This window comes from Chiloscyllium plagiosum, unplaced genomic scaffold (assembly GCF_037043375.1).
Source record: "Chiloscyllium plagiosum isolate Xiang-an unplaced genomic scaffold, Cpla_swu_hap1 HiC_scaffold_6, whole genome shotgun sequence".
In the NCBI taxonomy this organism is placed as follows: Eukaryota; Metazoa; Chordata; class Chondrichthyes; order Orectolobiformes; family Hemiscylliidae; genus Chiloscyllium; species Chiloscyllium plagiosum.
The window spans coordinates 15,741,038-15,757,313 of NW_028270144.1; positions in this window are offsets into that span (position 1 = coordinate 15,741,038).

The following is a 16,276-nucleotide window of genomic DNA, read 5'->3' on the forward strand; positions in this document are numbered from 1 at the left end:
ATTTGTGTTGATATGCAGAGGATTTAGATTCATACACAAACAGAATTTGAATTTTTAGGAGTATCCCGAATATCACCATTCCATTAAACTTAAAGTTTTAGGACACTTAAAGAAGATATTACTTTCTTAGACACCATAGTTTTTAAATTGGCACAAGATGTAAATTGGCAATAAATATTCTTTCAAAATAAAACTGATCCACATCTATCCAGAAAAAGCCATCAACTGAAACATGATTTCTGCGGATTGATGGTATGGTGGCTCAGGGGTTAGCACTGCTGCCTCACAGCGCCAGGGATTCAGGTTTGATTCCAGCCTTGGGTCACTGTGTGAAGTTTATATGTTCTCCCCATGCCTGCATGGGTTTTCTCCCACGGTCCAAAGATGTGCAGGTTAGGTGGATTGGCCATGGTAAATGCAGTGTTACGAGGATAGGGTAGAGACTGGGGCTGGGTGAGATGCTCTTCAGAGGGTGGTGTGGACTCAATAGGCCAGATGACCTCCTCCTGCACTGTAGGGACTGTAAGGTGAGGTCACAGGTAAACCATTGCATGTCTCTAACAGGGCCATTGCACCTCAAGTAATTCTTATTAAGTAAAACACTTGGGGATGTGATGGAAAAAGTGAGGACTGCAGATGCTGGAGTACCAGAGTTGAAAAATGTGGTGCTGGAAAAACACAGAAGGCCAGGCAGCATCTGAGGAGCAAGATAATCGACGTTTCAGGCATAGGCCCTTCTTCAGGAATGAGGCTGGTGTGCCAAGCAGGCTGAACCCACATCTACCTAGATTACACCTCCACCCAGCCCGCCCCCTGTAAAAATGCCATCCCATATTCCCAAAAATTCCTCCGCCTCCACCGCATCTGCTCCCAAGAGGACCAATCCCACTACCGAACAACACAAATGGCTGCCTTCTTCAAAGACTGCAATTTCCCCTCCAATATGGTCGACGACGCTCTCCACAGCATCTCCTCCACTTCCCGCTCCTCCGCCATTGAACCCCGCCCCACCAATCGCCACCAGGACAGAACCCCACTGGTCCTCATCTTCCACCCCACCAACCTTCAGATACATCATATCATCCTCCGCCATTTCCGCCACCTCCAGACAGACCCCACCACCAGGGATATATTTCCCTCTCCACCCCTATCAGCATTCAGGAGAGACCACTCCCTCCACGACTCCCTCGTCAGGTCCACATCCCCCACCAACCCAACCTCCAGTCCCGGCAACTTCCCCTGCAACTGCAAGAAGTGCAAAACTTGTGCCCACACCTCCCCCTTCACCTCCCTCCAAGGCCCCAATGGATCCTTCTATATCCATCACAAATTCACCTGCACCTCCACACACATCATTTACTGTATCCACTGCACCCTATGTCGTCTCCTCTACATTGGGGAGACAGACCGCCTACTTGCAGAACGTTTCAGGGAACACCTCTGGGGCACCCGCACCAACCAACCCAACCGCCCTGTGGCTGAACACTTTAACTCCCCCTCCCACTCCGCCAATGACATGCAGATGCTTGGCCTCCTCCATCGCCAGACCCTGGCCACATGACGCCCGGAGGAAGAGCGCCTCATCTTCCGCCTAGGAACCCTCCAACCACACGGGATGAATGTAGATTTCTCCAGCTACCTCATTTCCCCTCCCCCCACCTTATCTCAGTCCCAACCCTCAGATTCAGCACCGCCCTCTTGACCTGTAATCTTCTTCCCGACCTCTCCGCCCCACCCCCTCTCCGGCCTATTACCCTCACCCCCACCTCCTTCCACCTATCGTATTCCCAGCGCCCCTCCCCCAAATTCCCTCCCCCCTACCTATTATCTCAACTCACTTGGCACACCAGCCTCATTCCTGAAGAAGGGCTTATGCCTGAAACATCGATTCTCCTGCTCCTCGGATGCTGCCTGGCCTGGTGTGTTTTTCCAGCACCACATATTTTAACTTGGGGATGTGATAACATGCAAATGTACATCTTTGTGAAATTAAACAATTTACTCAATGTTTATTCCAATCACTTTGTTATGAATTGAAGGTATGTACTGTACCTTTATGAGAGTGAAAGCTGTTTTGCACTGAGATGTGACTGACTAGCAGTCTCAGAATGTTCTAGAAAATTGAAAAATATATAATATTTGGCTGTGAAACAAATACTTGACATTTTGTTGCTATGTTGACAACCATTCAAATTTAACCAATCAGTTTAAATTATGCCCCAGAATACTAAAACCCAACCAATTTTGAATGTACTGTTTTGACAACATCAAACCAATGAGACAATCTGATGTTTGGGGTATAAAGAAGCCAGAGCTGAAAATGTGTTGCTGGAAAAGTGCAGCAGGTCAGGCAACATCCAGGGAACAGGAGAATTGACATTTCGGGCACAAGCCCTTCTTCAGGCCTCGTATAAAGAAGCCAGCATTTTGAGAGTTAGCCAGAATGAGACAACTGCCATCGCCAGAGCAACTGTCAGCAACACACTCTCTATCTAAGGTACCATTTTCATATAAAACATCTTTGCAACAAAAGATTGAAGACGACCCTGTGTGGTTTTGAACTTAAGTTGATGTAATTTTAACATGGGTTTTTTTTTAATCAGAACAGTATATTGTTAGAGAGATGAAGGTAGATAATAAGCAGTTAAGAGAAAGTGGCATAGAGTTGTAAATACTGGTTGTTTAATGTTCACTTTTAGAGTTTGCATTAACAGATTATGAGGTGTGGGGAGCTTTTCTGGGTGTTTGGTTTAATTAGCAGAAGGGTTTACTGCCATGTCTTAACAATCTCCATTCCATGTAGTAGCTCCTGACCTCCTGCAACCTTAAAGTTTCCAAAATATTGCAAGGAATTTATCATTTGATAAATGTCAAGTAACATTTCTACCATACAAGTCCTAGGCTATGGCTATCTCTGACAAGACAGAAGCTGAACATTCATCCTTGATGTTCAATGGTATTACCACCACTGAATCTTTCAAAATCAACAATCCTGAAGATTAGCATTGACAGGAAAATAGTGTCTACATAGAGTGATAGAGTCATACAGCATGGATACAGATCCTTTGGTCCAACCAGTTCGTGCTGAATATAATCCCAAACTAAACCAGTCCCACCTGCCTGCTCCTGGCCTACATCTCTCCAAACATTTCCTATTAATGCATCTGTCCAAATGTCTTTTAAACATTATATTTGTATCGACTTCCACCACTTTCTCAGGAACTTCATTCCACGCACAAACCACCTTCTGTGTAAAAAAAAAATTGACTTTCATGTTTTTTTTAAATCTCTCTCCTTTCAACTTAAAAATGTGCTCCTCACTCTTGAAATCTCCCATCCTAGGGAAAAACATTTACACAATCAAACCTCTCATCATTTCATAAACTTCTATCAGATTTTCAACCTTCTACACCCTGGTGAAAAAAGACCGAGCCTTTCTTTATAACTTATGCCTTCCATTGGCAGCAACATCCTGGTAAATCTCAAACAGGTCAGACACATGGATTTCCCCAACGAGTAATTTGTTTTATTTTGATATTCCCATTTTGGAGAGTATTTCTTTATTCAAATGTTTAAAAAAAGTGTTTGTCCCCTTAGCATTTCACATCTTTTCCAACCTTTGAAACTCATCCCCACAACGCATGCGCACACACCCCACTACTGAGAAACATCTCCCACAGGCACACTGGCTTTACTCACTGAGCTCAGTCTGGCTACCATACTTTCTATCCTGTCCATTTGCTCTCTCCTTATTGACTGCTGCCACTGACCTCATTCATTCAATTGCTTGCAGATTAGATTAGATTCCCTACAGTGTGGAAACAGGCCCTTTGGCCCAACAAGTCTACACTGACCCTCCTAAGAGTAACCCACCCAGACCCATTTCCATCTGACTAATGCAGCTAACACTATGGGTAATTTAGCATGGCCAATTCACCTGATCTGCACATCTTTGAATTGTGGGAGGAAACTGGAGCACCCGGAGGAAACCCGCACAGACACGGGGAAACTGTGCAAACTCCACACAGACAATCGCCCAAGGCTGGAATCGAACCTGGGTCCCTGGTGCTGTGAGGCAGCAGTGCTAACCACTGAGCTACCATGCTTCCCCAAATTCTCCCCAACATTTGCTGCTGTTAGGCTCACTTTGAACTTATCAGCACAAGCATTGGAGAGAAGCAGCCTGTGATTGAAGGAACAGTTTCCTTCCATTCTATCTACAGGGGTATTCTTTCTCTGACTGATCAACCCCATGAAGGCTTTCCTTAGCATTTTGGGATATCCAGGCCAGATCCACGCACCACCCCGATGTATTTGATTGCTTCCTCCAATGTCCACAACCAACTTCCTTTATGTTATGTAGCTCTCCAATTTGTATTGTCCTGTTTCCTATTACAAACTTACAAGTTAGAGCAAGAGAAGCCATTCATCCTTTCAAACCTGCTGTGACAGTCAATAAGATCATGGACGATCTGTTTCTGTTCTGAATTCCAAATTCCCATCCATCCCCAATGACCTATGATTCCCCTGCCTGTCAATATTCTTTGCCTTAAAAACCTCTGCCTCCATTGTTTTCTGTGACACAAAATTCCAAAGCTGCACACACATTTCTATCCTAAAAGGCCAAAAATTGTGACCTCAATCTTTATAAGTGCCCCATCCTCCCAATCTGAAAAAGACCTGATTTTGTATGCAATTTCTTTCCTGCTGGTTTGACTCCAATTTTGTTAGCACTTCTCAACACCATATTCAGTTAAATGCTGCCTTGATGTCAATCATAGTCCAGACCATCACAGGAGTCAACCTTACATCCATGGACTCTATTTACATAGCTTGCTGCTGTAGAAAGGCTGCCAACATCATCAAGGACCCATTGCACCCTGGTGATGCTCTCCTACAACCTCTTCCATCAGGCACAAGATACAGAAGTAGGAACACTTGCACCAGCAGGTTTAGGAACAACTTCTGCCCGGCTGTTATTAGTCTAATGAATGGACTCTCTAGCCTCAAACAATGCTGATCTTGCTAACACTGATCTCACCTAGCAGATGCCTTGTGCAATGTAACCTGTATACTTCTGTCTAAATCTTTTTAATCTGTACTTCCTTGTTTACTATGATCTGATTGTACTGCTCGTAAACAAAGTGTTTCACTGTACTTGACACGTGACAATAAATCAATCAATCAATCTCACCACACCCCTTGAGGTCTTTTATCTATTTTTGGACAAAGGCTGTAATGAGATCAAGGGCTCAACATTCCTGGCAAAATTCAAACAGAACATCGTGGGCGGCACGGTGGCACAGTGGTTAGCACTGCTGCCTCACAGCGCCTGAGACCCGGGTTCAATTCCCGCCTCAGGCGACTGACTGTGTGGAGTTTGCACGTTCTCCCCGTGTCTGCGTGGGTTTCCTCCGGGTGCTCCGGTTTCCTCCCACAGTCCAAAAGATGTGCAGGGTCAGGTGAATTGGCCATGCTAAATTGCCCGTAGTGTTAGGTAAGGGGTAAATGTAGGGGCATGGGTGGGTTTCGCTTCGGCGGGTTGGTGTGGACTTGTTGGGCCGAAGGGCCTGTTTCCACATTGTAATGTAATCTAATCTAAAAAAAAACATCAATGATCAGGTTATTGCTGAGTAAGGTAAAAACAAGGACTGCAGATGCTGGAAACCAGATTCTAGATTAGAGTGGTGCTGGAAAAGCACAGCAGTTCAGGCAGCATCCGATTGCTGAGTAAATGCTACTTGAAAGCATTTTTGCTGTTCCCGTTCAACTACTTCTGGAACAGCTTGGTGAAGAATGTGGCTAATTCTGGAGGATGGCCTTCAGTACTGTTAACAGAATGTTGTCAGGACTGGTATCCTTTTTAGCATTCAGTTCCTCTAACTATTTCCTGGTGTCATGTGGAGTGAATCAAATTGGCCGAAGACTGACATCTGTGATGCTGGGGACCTCGGAAGATGGAACCTCCACTCAGCATGTATGGCTGAAGACTGTTGCAAATGCTTCAGCCTAATCTTTCTCTCAGTACCAACACCACATGACAACAAAGTACATTTCAATTAACCTATACATCAATTGGTGTTTGTTTAGTCTTGCTGTGTGGGGCTTGGTTGTCACATTTCCAGACATTATGGTCGTAATTTTATTCTAAAAGCACCTCGTTGGCTATAAAGAACATCGTGATATATCCTGAGTGGGTGAAAGGCAATATATAAATGTAAATTCTTCCTTCGAGGTGCAGTCAGATTCATGAAAATTGTGAAAGACTCCATTCAGGGTAATGTTAATAGACTGTTTCATTTAGATGCTACATTGTAAAATAATACAAGCACACATAAATTGTGACATATTCTCCTTGGGTTTCGTGAACAGATGAAGTTCAATTTTCAAAGTTTTCATTGTTACATTTTGATATTTTGAAACCCAGACTGTTCTGAGGGAAAGGGGAGACAACAGTCAGTCATTTAAGCAGAGAACATAAAGCGTATTATGTGAGTGCAACTCAGTGGCCTTCACATTTGAAACACAACAGCCCCTCAGATTCAACTATGCAATGATTTAAACCACTTATTTTAAGTAATAATTCTTGGACATTGGGGTGTTCAAAATTATTTATGTGTAACTTGCTTAGTGAAAAAAAAAACTTGCTCCAAAAAAATCTCAAATTTAATCATTTGTTACTATGTAAATATTTGTTGTTTTATTTGATTTGGGAGCTTCTCACACATAGTTGAGTGTCCCACATTCATAAGATAGTTACTATTGCCCAAAGTAAAGCTTTATGTTTGAAATCCAGAAGAAGAGACTGTTTATTTTCCCACTGAACTGCTGAATTGATTGAACAAATAAGTTATTTATAAATCTGCTATAAATACTAGCAATCTTGATTTCAATATGTGCATGTGTTATCCCAACTTATGGCTATTTCTGACCCATAAAAGGTGATATACAAATACTTTACATGCATCAGAGCATTATACCAAGATTCACTATAATTATTTTAGAAAACTTACGTGTCTGTGTGCTTCTTTCATTACAAATAAAATGAGTAATGAAAACTGTTTATGGAAACTTGTCAACTTGCAATTGCACCTTCCGACCATTGATCTTTCTGTTTTGGGACATTTTATTCAAGAAACAAAGCAATGTTCCAAATTAGGTTACAGCTCCAGATTTCAAATTGGTATAAGCCTTGTTATTCAACTATAAATAGTTATCCAAAGTCCAAACAAAGGATGGAAAACATAGCTTTAAAATAAAGAAAGGATCATATATGTGTGCTCTGACCCAATCCTCTTCTTCCTCTTGTTTCACTTGAGGTTTACATTTGTCTAAGCTTGTGTAAGTTTCAGAGATTTAACATTAACAGCTACCTTCGGCTCTTACACATTAAGTTGAAGAATCTGGTAGTTCTCTTCTCTGTCTGAGTCATTGTTTGTTGAACTCTACAATGCATTTAGAAAACCATAGTGTAATCAAAGTCAACATAGTTTAAAGGAAATTGTGCTTGAGAAATATATTGGAGTTCTTTTTACATGTTGTATACATGGATTTCCAAAAGGCAAAAAGGTTAACCGGCAATGTCTCTTGGAATTGAAGGTATTATAGTAGCAGTTATAGAAGACTGGGCAATGGACAGGAAGCAAAAAAAGCATATTAAATGTGACCTTTTTCAGTTTGTCAGGCTGTGTGTGGTGGAGTGCTATAAGGATCAGCACTGAATCGTCAGTTGTTTACAATTTATATTAATGGCTTAGACAATGAGAAAGACAAAAATGTATCTAAATTTGCTGACAATACAAAGCCAAGTGGAAATGTACAGTGAAGAGGACACTGAGAGACTGCAAAAATATATAGACAGGTTAAGTGTGGAGGCAATAAGATGGCAGATAGAGTCATAAAGTCAAAGAGATGTACAGCACAGAAACAGACCCTTCGGTCCAACCTGTCTATGCTGGCCAGACATCCCAACCTCATCTAGTCTCATTTACCAGTACTTGGCCCATATCCCTCTAAACCCTTCCTATTCATATACCCTTCCTTTTATATATCTTTTAAATGCTGCAATGTACCAGCTTCCACCAATTCTTCTGGCAGCTCATTCCATACACGCATAACCCTCTGCATGAAAACATTGCCTCTTAGGTCGCTTTTATATCTTTCCCCTCTCACCCTAAACCTATGCCCTCTAGTTCTGGACTCCCCCATCCCAGAGAAAAGACTTTCTCTATTTATCCTATCCATGCCCCTCATGATTTTATAAACCACTATAAGGGTTACACCTCAGCCTCCGACGCTCCAGTGAAAGCAGCTCCAGCCTATTTAGCCCCTCCCTATAGCTCAAATCCTCCAATCCTGGCAACATCCTTGTAAATCTTTTATGAACCCTTTCAAGTTTCACAAAATCCTGCCGATAGGAAGGAGACCAGAATTGCATGCAATATTCCAAAAGTGGCTGTACAGCCGCAACATAACCTCCCAACTGCTAGGCTCAATACTTCGAGTACATTATGGGAAAGTGTGAGGTTACTCACTAAGATCACAAGAATAGAAAAGCAGAATTTTTTTAAAAAGATGTGGAACTTGTAAATGTTGGCATTTAAAAAAGGTCTTCAGTGCGCTCACACAAAGAAGCAGAAAAGTTAGTTTGCAAGTGCAGAAAGCCATTGTAATCATGTAGGAAGGCAAGTGGCATGTTGACCTTTATTGCAAAGAGGTTGGAATACAGGATAAAGAGGTCTTGCTACATGTAAAGGGCTTTAGAGAGACAACATGTGAAATACTGTTTTGTTCTCCATGTTTAAAGAAAAATATATATGCTTTGGGAGAGACTGAATTAATTGGTCCCATATACTTGGCCATTTTAAACTTGGAGTGGTGAGAAATGTACAAGCTTCTGAAGACTTGGCAGTATAGACATAGAGAGGCTGTCTCTACTGTTTAGGGAATCTATTACATAGAGATATGATGTCAGTATAAAGGATCAATCATATGGAACATAGAAAAGTACAGCACAGAACAGGCCCTTTGGCCCACAAAGTTGTGCTGAGAATCTAAAGTAAAATAACCTAACCTACACACCCCTCAATTCACTGCTGTCCGCGTGCATGTTCAGGAGTCGCTTAAATGACACCACCTAATGACTCTGCCTCCACCACCACCGCAGGCAACGCATTCCATGCATTCACAACTCTCTGCGTAAAGAACCTACCTCTGACATCTCCTTTATACCTTCCCCCTAATATCTTTAAACTATGACCCCTTGTAATCCTGCCCTGAGGAAAAGTCTCTAGCTATCCATGCCTATCATTACCTTGCATACCTCGATCAGGTCACCTATCTTCCTCCTTCTCTCCAGACAGAAAAGTCCGAACTTCTCTCTTTGAAAGACAATTCCTCCAGTCCAGGCAGCATCCTGGTAAACCTTCTTTGCACCTTCTCCAAAGCCTCCATATCTTTCCTATAATAGGGCGACCAGAAGGATGTGGTGTATATGGACTTCAGCAAAGCACATGATAACGCTCCCCATGATAGGCTCATTCATAAAGTCAGGAGGTATAGGATACAGGGAGATTTGGCTGTCTGGATTCAGAATTGGTTGGCTGACAGAAGGCAGAGAGTGATTGTAGATGTCAAGTATTCTGCTTAGAGGTCATTGGTGAGTGGTGTCCCGTAGGGCTCTGTTCTTGGGCCTCTGCTCTTTGTAGTTTTTATAGATGACTCGGATGAGGAGGTTGAGAGGTGGGTTAGTAAACTTGCCGATGACACAAAGGTTAGAGGTGCTGTTGATAGTATTGAGGGCAGCGCAACAAAGACAGGATGCAGAGCTGGACTGAGAAATGGCAGATGGAGTTCAACTTGGATAAATGCGAAGTGATGCATTTTGAAAGGTCGAACTTGAATGCTGAATATAGGAATTTAAGACAGAGTTCTTGACAGTTTGGAGGACTAGAGAGATCTTTGTGTTCAAGTGCATAGATTGTCAAAGTTGCCTCCCAAATGGACAGGGTTGTTAAGAAATCTATAATATAAATCTGAAAATGAGAACTTTCTTCACTCCAAGGTTGTGAATCTATGAAACTGCCTGCAATGGGTTGTGGATGCTCTATCATTGAATATATTTAGGACTGAGTTAGACAGATCTTTTGTCTCTTATGAAATAAGAGTGGGAGGAAAATAGAATCAATGTCTCTGCCATTTCTTTTCTCCCATCATAATTTATTCTATCTCAGCCTACAAGCGATCATTGTTTACTTGGTTATTTCCTTTTTATGTACTTGTCTACTTGCTTTTATATTGAGGATGAGTAAGTTGGGCTTGTACTCATTGAAGTGCAGAAGAATGAGAGAAGATCATATTCTTACCCTACTAATGCATTTTCTTTCATTCTCTTATTTACCTGCAACATTTGTTACCCATTCTTATTACCCTTGAGAAGGTAGTGGTGAGCTGTTTTCTTGAACTTCTAAAGAACATCTATTATAGGTTCATGTATAGTGCTGTTCAGGAGACAGTTCCAGGATTTTCATTCAATGATAGTGAAGGAACTGCAATATAGTTCCAAGTGGGAATTGTGTGGGACTTGAGGGAAGCTTACAGGCAGTGGTGTTCCCATCCACCTGTTGACTCTGTCCTTCTAGATGTTTGGACAGTGCTGTTGAAGGAGTCTTGGTAAGTTGCTGCAGTGCATCTTGTAGATGGTACATATTATTGTCACTGTGTATTGATGGTAAAGGGAAAGAAAGTCAAAGGTGATGAGAAAATGTCAATTAAATGGGCTGCTGGATGGCAATAATATTCTTAAGTGTTGATGGAGCTGTATTCAGCCAGGCAAGTGGAGAAATAATCAGTCCCTTTCCTGACTTATGCTTGGTAGATGGCAGACAGTCTTTGGGATTCAGGAGGTAAGTCACTCAATGCAAAATTCCCAGTTTCCAACCTGCTATTTTACCCGCAGTATTAATATGCCTGGACTAGTTTTTTTTTTATAGATATTTTTATTAGAAATTTAACATTTTATGTCTGGACTAGTTAAGTTTCTGCTCAATGGTAATCCCTGGATGTTGATATTGGGAGATACGGTCATGTTGCAAATGGTACTGAACTTTCTGTAATCATCAACATATTAGCCCACATCTGATATCATGATGGAGGGATAGACATTGATGACACAACTGATGGGTGGGACTCGAACACTATATCGAGAAACTCTTTGGCAATGTTGAGAAACTCAGATGTTTGGCTTCCAACGAGCATATTCATCTTCTCTTTTTGCTCAGGATGAATCCAACCAATAGAGAGTTTCCCCTAATTCCCATCAACTACAGTTGCTAGGGCATCTTGACATCACACTTTATCAAATGTTGTCTTGACAACATTTGGCAATCACTCTCACTTCACTATTTAAGTTCAGCATATTTTTCCACATTTGGGCAAAGACTCAAACAACATTGGGAACCATGTGGCCCCTGATGGAATTCAAGTGTCATTGAGCAAGGTTATTGCTGTGTAAGTGCTGTAAAATAGCATAAAACAACTCTGTGACTTTGTTGATTATTGAAAGGGTGCTATTGGATCTGATTGGATTTGTCCTGCTTTTTGTCGAAAGGACATACATGGAAAGTTCTCCACTGTTGGATAGATGCCATTGCATTGGCTGTACAAGCTTGATTTGGCTAGGGCATGATGAGTTTCAGAGCACAAGTACCATTGTCAGAATGTTGCCAGGGCCTATAGCTTTTACAGAATCCTGTGCCTTTGAATGTTTATTGACATCACATGGAGGCAATCATTTATTTGATGATTGGCATCTGTAGTGATGGGGACCTCAGGAGGTGACTGAGTTGGATCATCCACTTAGCGCTTCCGGCTGAAGATGATTTGAAATGCCTTGTCTCTGTCACTTGTGTGCTGGGTGCCTCATCATTGGGAATGGGGATATTTGTGGAACTTTTCTTTCTTTTGGATGCCCACTTCCATTCATTATTGGATGTGGCAGTACTGCAGACTCTGATCACAACTGTTTGTCGTGGTATCCCTTAGTCTTATATACGTCATGCCACTTTTACTATTTGGAATGCAGGTAGTTCTGTTTTATGCCTTCACCAAGTTGACACCTAATTTTTAGATATGCCTTTGTTGCTCTGGCATATCTACCTGTAATTATCATTGAATCAAAGTTGATCTTTTGGCTTGATAACAATGTAATGTGAGGGATCTTTTAAAATAACATTTTCATGGGATATGGGGATTTGTTGACTAAAAGCATTGATTATCCATCCGTAATTCCCTGGAAAAAGTGAGGATGAGCTGTCTTCTTGAACTGCTAAAGTTGTTGCTGTGTGGGGAACATCCACAGTGCTTTTACGAAGGGAAATCCAGAAGTTTGACCAGTGACATTAAAGGAATGATGGTGTGGTTTCAAGTCAGAATGGGGTGTGGCTTGGTGGGGGAGGGGGGTTTTCCTAAGCATCTGCTACCCCTGTCTTTCTAGAGAGTAGAACAGCTGTGGGAGGTGCTATGAAAGGAGGCCTGGTAAGTTCCTGCTGTACAACTTAAAAACAGGGACCCCTTGTCGCCACTATGCATGAGTGATGAAGGGAGTGAATGCTGAAGGTGATAATGGTATACCAATCAAGCAGGATATTTTGTCCTGCATGGTGTTGAACTTCTTAAGTGTTTTGGAGCTGCTGCTATTCAGGCAAGTGGACAGTATCTCATAACATTGCTGACTTGTGCCTAATAGACATTGGACAGGTATTGAATGGACTGGACGTGAGTTATTTGCAACAGAATTCCTGGCCTCTGAACTGCTCTTTAACCATTGTATTTATATGGCCAATTCAGTATTGTTTCTGGTTAATGGTATCACACAAGATGTTGATAGTAGGGGAGTCAGTGATGGTAGGGATATTACTGACAGGAATACATGCAGTAATGTCCTTAGATTGAGATAATTGATCTCCAATAACCACACCATTCTTCCTTTATGCAAGCTATGACTCCCAACCAGCAATGTATTCCTACTGATTCCAGTTTTGCTGGAGCTCCTTAATACCATGACATGCTGAGCTTTGAACTGATACGTTGATTGTGAGCAAATTTACCTCTGTCCATTGCATGCTGTTTCCACTGTTTAACATGCAAGCAGTCCTGTGTTGTAGCTTCAAAGGTTGGCACATCACTTCTAGATATGTCTGGTGCTACTCCTGGTATGCCTTCCGCACTCTTCCTTTAACCCAAGTAGATGTCCTGGCTTAATGATAATGTTAGAGTGGGAGATATGCCATGTAATGAGGTTATAGATTGTGATTGCATATAATTCTATTGTTGCTAATGGCCCACAACCTCTCTTGGATGCCCAGTTTTGCATTGTTAAGTCTTCTCAAAGCCTGCCCCATTTAGCACAGTAGCAGTGCCACACAACACAATGGAGAGTTCCTCAATGTGAGAGTTCCTCATCTCTACAAGGACGATGTGGTGGTCACTATGTGGTGGATACTGCCACAGCCTGGTGTAGCTGGAATAGGTAGATTGATAATGATAAGATCTGTCAAGGAATGAGGTTACAGATTGTCGTTGAATACAATTCTATGGTATACTGCTCAAACTATTCTGAATCTAACACTGTGGTACAGGCATACATTGCATCCATAATATGACCAAACAGATTATGTCAATCAGCATGTTCCTCCAACATAAATCAATGATAGACAGTAAAAGCAGAGAGATCCCTGGTCAGTGGAAAGAAAATTGAAGCCTCTACCATCTCTATTCATCAGTGCAGATAGCAACTTACAGGTGTACGTACATGTTGCCACAGCAACTCAGACCTGGAGGGGTTGGATGGAGAGATAGACTCAATTGGCAGCACGGTCAGTGCAGATTAGATTGATGCTGCCAGCAGGTGTTCAATCCCCATTCCATTTGACATGAATTTAGGACCTCCTTCTTTGCCCTACCCAATGTAGAGATTATAGCACAAGAGATTGAACCTGCCTTTGAGCAAAGAACTCAAGAACAATCAGAGTTCACACAGATAAGCAAAGCACTCATCACCTATGAAGAGCTGAAAAAGGGTCAAAATGTCAGAACCTGTTTTTTTCCTTTCTCACTGATTCCTCCCACTTGTATGGCATTCCCAAATGAGTACTCATTGCTTGTCACAATAAGTCCCTGTCTTACTTTGTGCCCTAACTGTTTGCAGAAGCAAAGTCTAACTGCTTTTGCAGAGGGCTGAGAGGGCTGATGACTTTCAGGTTACAACTTCCTGCTACAATAATTAATCTAATGAAGTGTGTGAATGTTAGCAATCTTACTTTTATGTCAAAGTGAATCATATCCTCACCAAGGGTCAATTTTTTTCAAAGCGCTCCTGTTGAGATTTTCCAGTTGATATTCAAGGTTTATTTTTCATTCTCACTGCTCATTTCTTTGATGTTGTAGTTACCTAGTAACAATATTTCCAGTATTTGTGTTTACATTCTGGGTATTTGGACTCAGACAGAGAAAAGATTGGAAGAGTGCATCAATATCCTCAGTAATGATCAAATGCCCATTAAACTTAAAAGCAGCAACACACGAGAGCAGCATTAATGCTTTAAGTATCATAGTATTTACATTGCCAGAAGACAACAAGCAAAGGTTAGCAACAAGATTTTTATAAAGTAGCTGATATATATTTTGACAAAAAAAGAAATGATTACCCAAGACACAACTTCCACAGACAGTGAATTGAAGTATTTCCATTGCATGTGCACAAAGCTCTAACATTTTAACCAGTTACTGTCCTTTTTACTCAGACCTCAGTCTCAAATTTAAATTTAACAGTGAACACTGTGATCATTACAGGCAGATCCATTTTATTTTTCAAAAGTGTAGTAGTTTATGCAGCCTCAAACTAGAGATTCCACATTCATTTGCAAGAAATTTATAACCTCAATAATATAAAGTACTGTTGGATCTCAAATGACTAAATCTTCCTTTGGTGGCAGATTTAAAAGTGTTCTCCCTACTTTTTACAAACCAGTTCCTCCCTTAAAGCCTCTTTCTCCACCCACATTTCCTATTTCATCTCCCATTCTCTCCCCACAGACCTCTTGCTGCCTCCTTCTCTCTTACACCCATTTTGCAGCTTCCTTCTCCCCAACACAATCCTCAGGCAGCTGTCTTCTCACAACCCTTCTGCAACCACAACCCTCTTTTAGATGCCTGCTCCTTACTGCCCTACATGTAACCACTTAAATGTATCCAATATTGGCCTTGGCAAAAGCACAGCCCTCGATCCCAGCCTTGGCAAAAAATTGCCTGTGGTGACTCCCTCACTGTTATCATTTACATTCTGAATTATGTATGAGCAGAAAGCAAAGGAGAGAAACATCCTTTGATTGGCACAGCAATACATCACCAATTCCTTCCATTGTATTTCTGGTGTGCCTTGTCTCTGGTTGGTCACTCTTTGAGTGGATTCTCCTGAGATATACAGGGATTGTTAGGAATGTGTTCATCCAGTACACCCGTATATTTAGGGTGCTGATCTGCACCATCTATTTCCGCTCCCAAAACATCAACAAACTCATGCCTTGGCTTATTTACTGCTCAAAACTTCAGACGTGGCTTTGAAACAAGAATTAGGAGCAGCGGTAGTCTACTAGATTAGATTCCCTATGGTGTGGAAACAGACCCTTCGGCCCAACAAGTCCACACCCACCCTGTGAAGAGCAACCTACCCAGACCCCTTCCCCTACACCTAACACTGCGGGAAATTTAGCATGGCCAATTCACGTAACCTGCACATCTTTGGATTGTGGAAGGAAACCAGAGCACCTGGAGGAAACCCATGCAGACGTGGGGAGAATGTGCAAACTCCACACACAGACAGTCGCCCGAGGTGGGAATTGAACCGCAGTACCTCAGGCTGCTCTGCCAAGTTCGATCTGACCTTAGGATCAACTTCACTTTCTTGTCCAGCCCCTGTAACCCTTGAATCCCTTGTCAATCAAAAATCAACTGAAGTCAGTCTTTATTACCTTTACCACGTTGCGGTTTGATGACTTGACAATTTAAACACACTTCTGGCTAGCCTTCCAAGTTCCTGCCTGTGTATACGTGAGGTCATGGAAATTCTGCTGACTTCGTACTACTTGAAGTCCTATCCACCCCTGTGCTTTTTGACCTACTCTGGCTCCCAGTTAAGTAGTTCCTATCCTGAATCTAACTTCCTTCATCTCTCCATGGCCTCTTTCCCATTTCTGTAATTTGGCCCAGCCTCAGAATC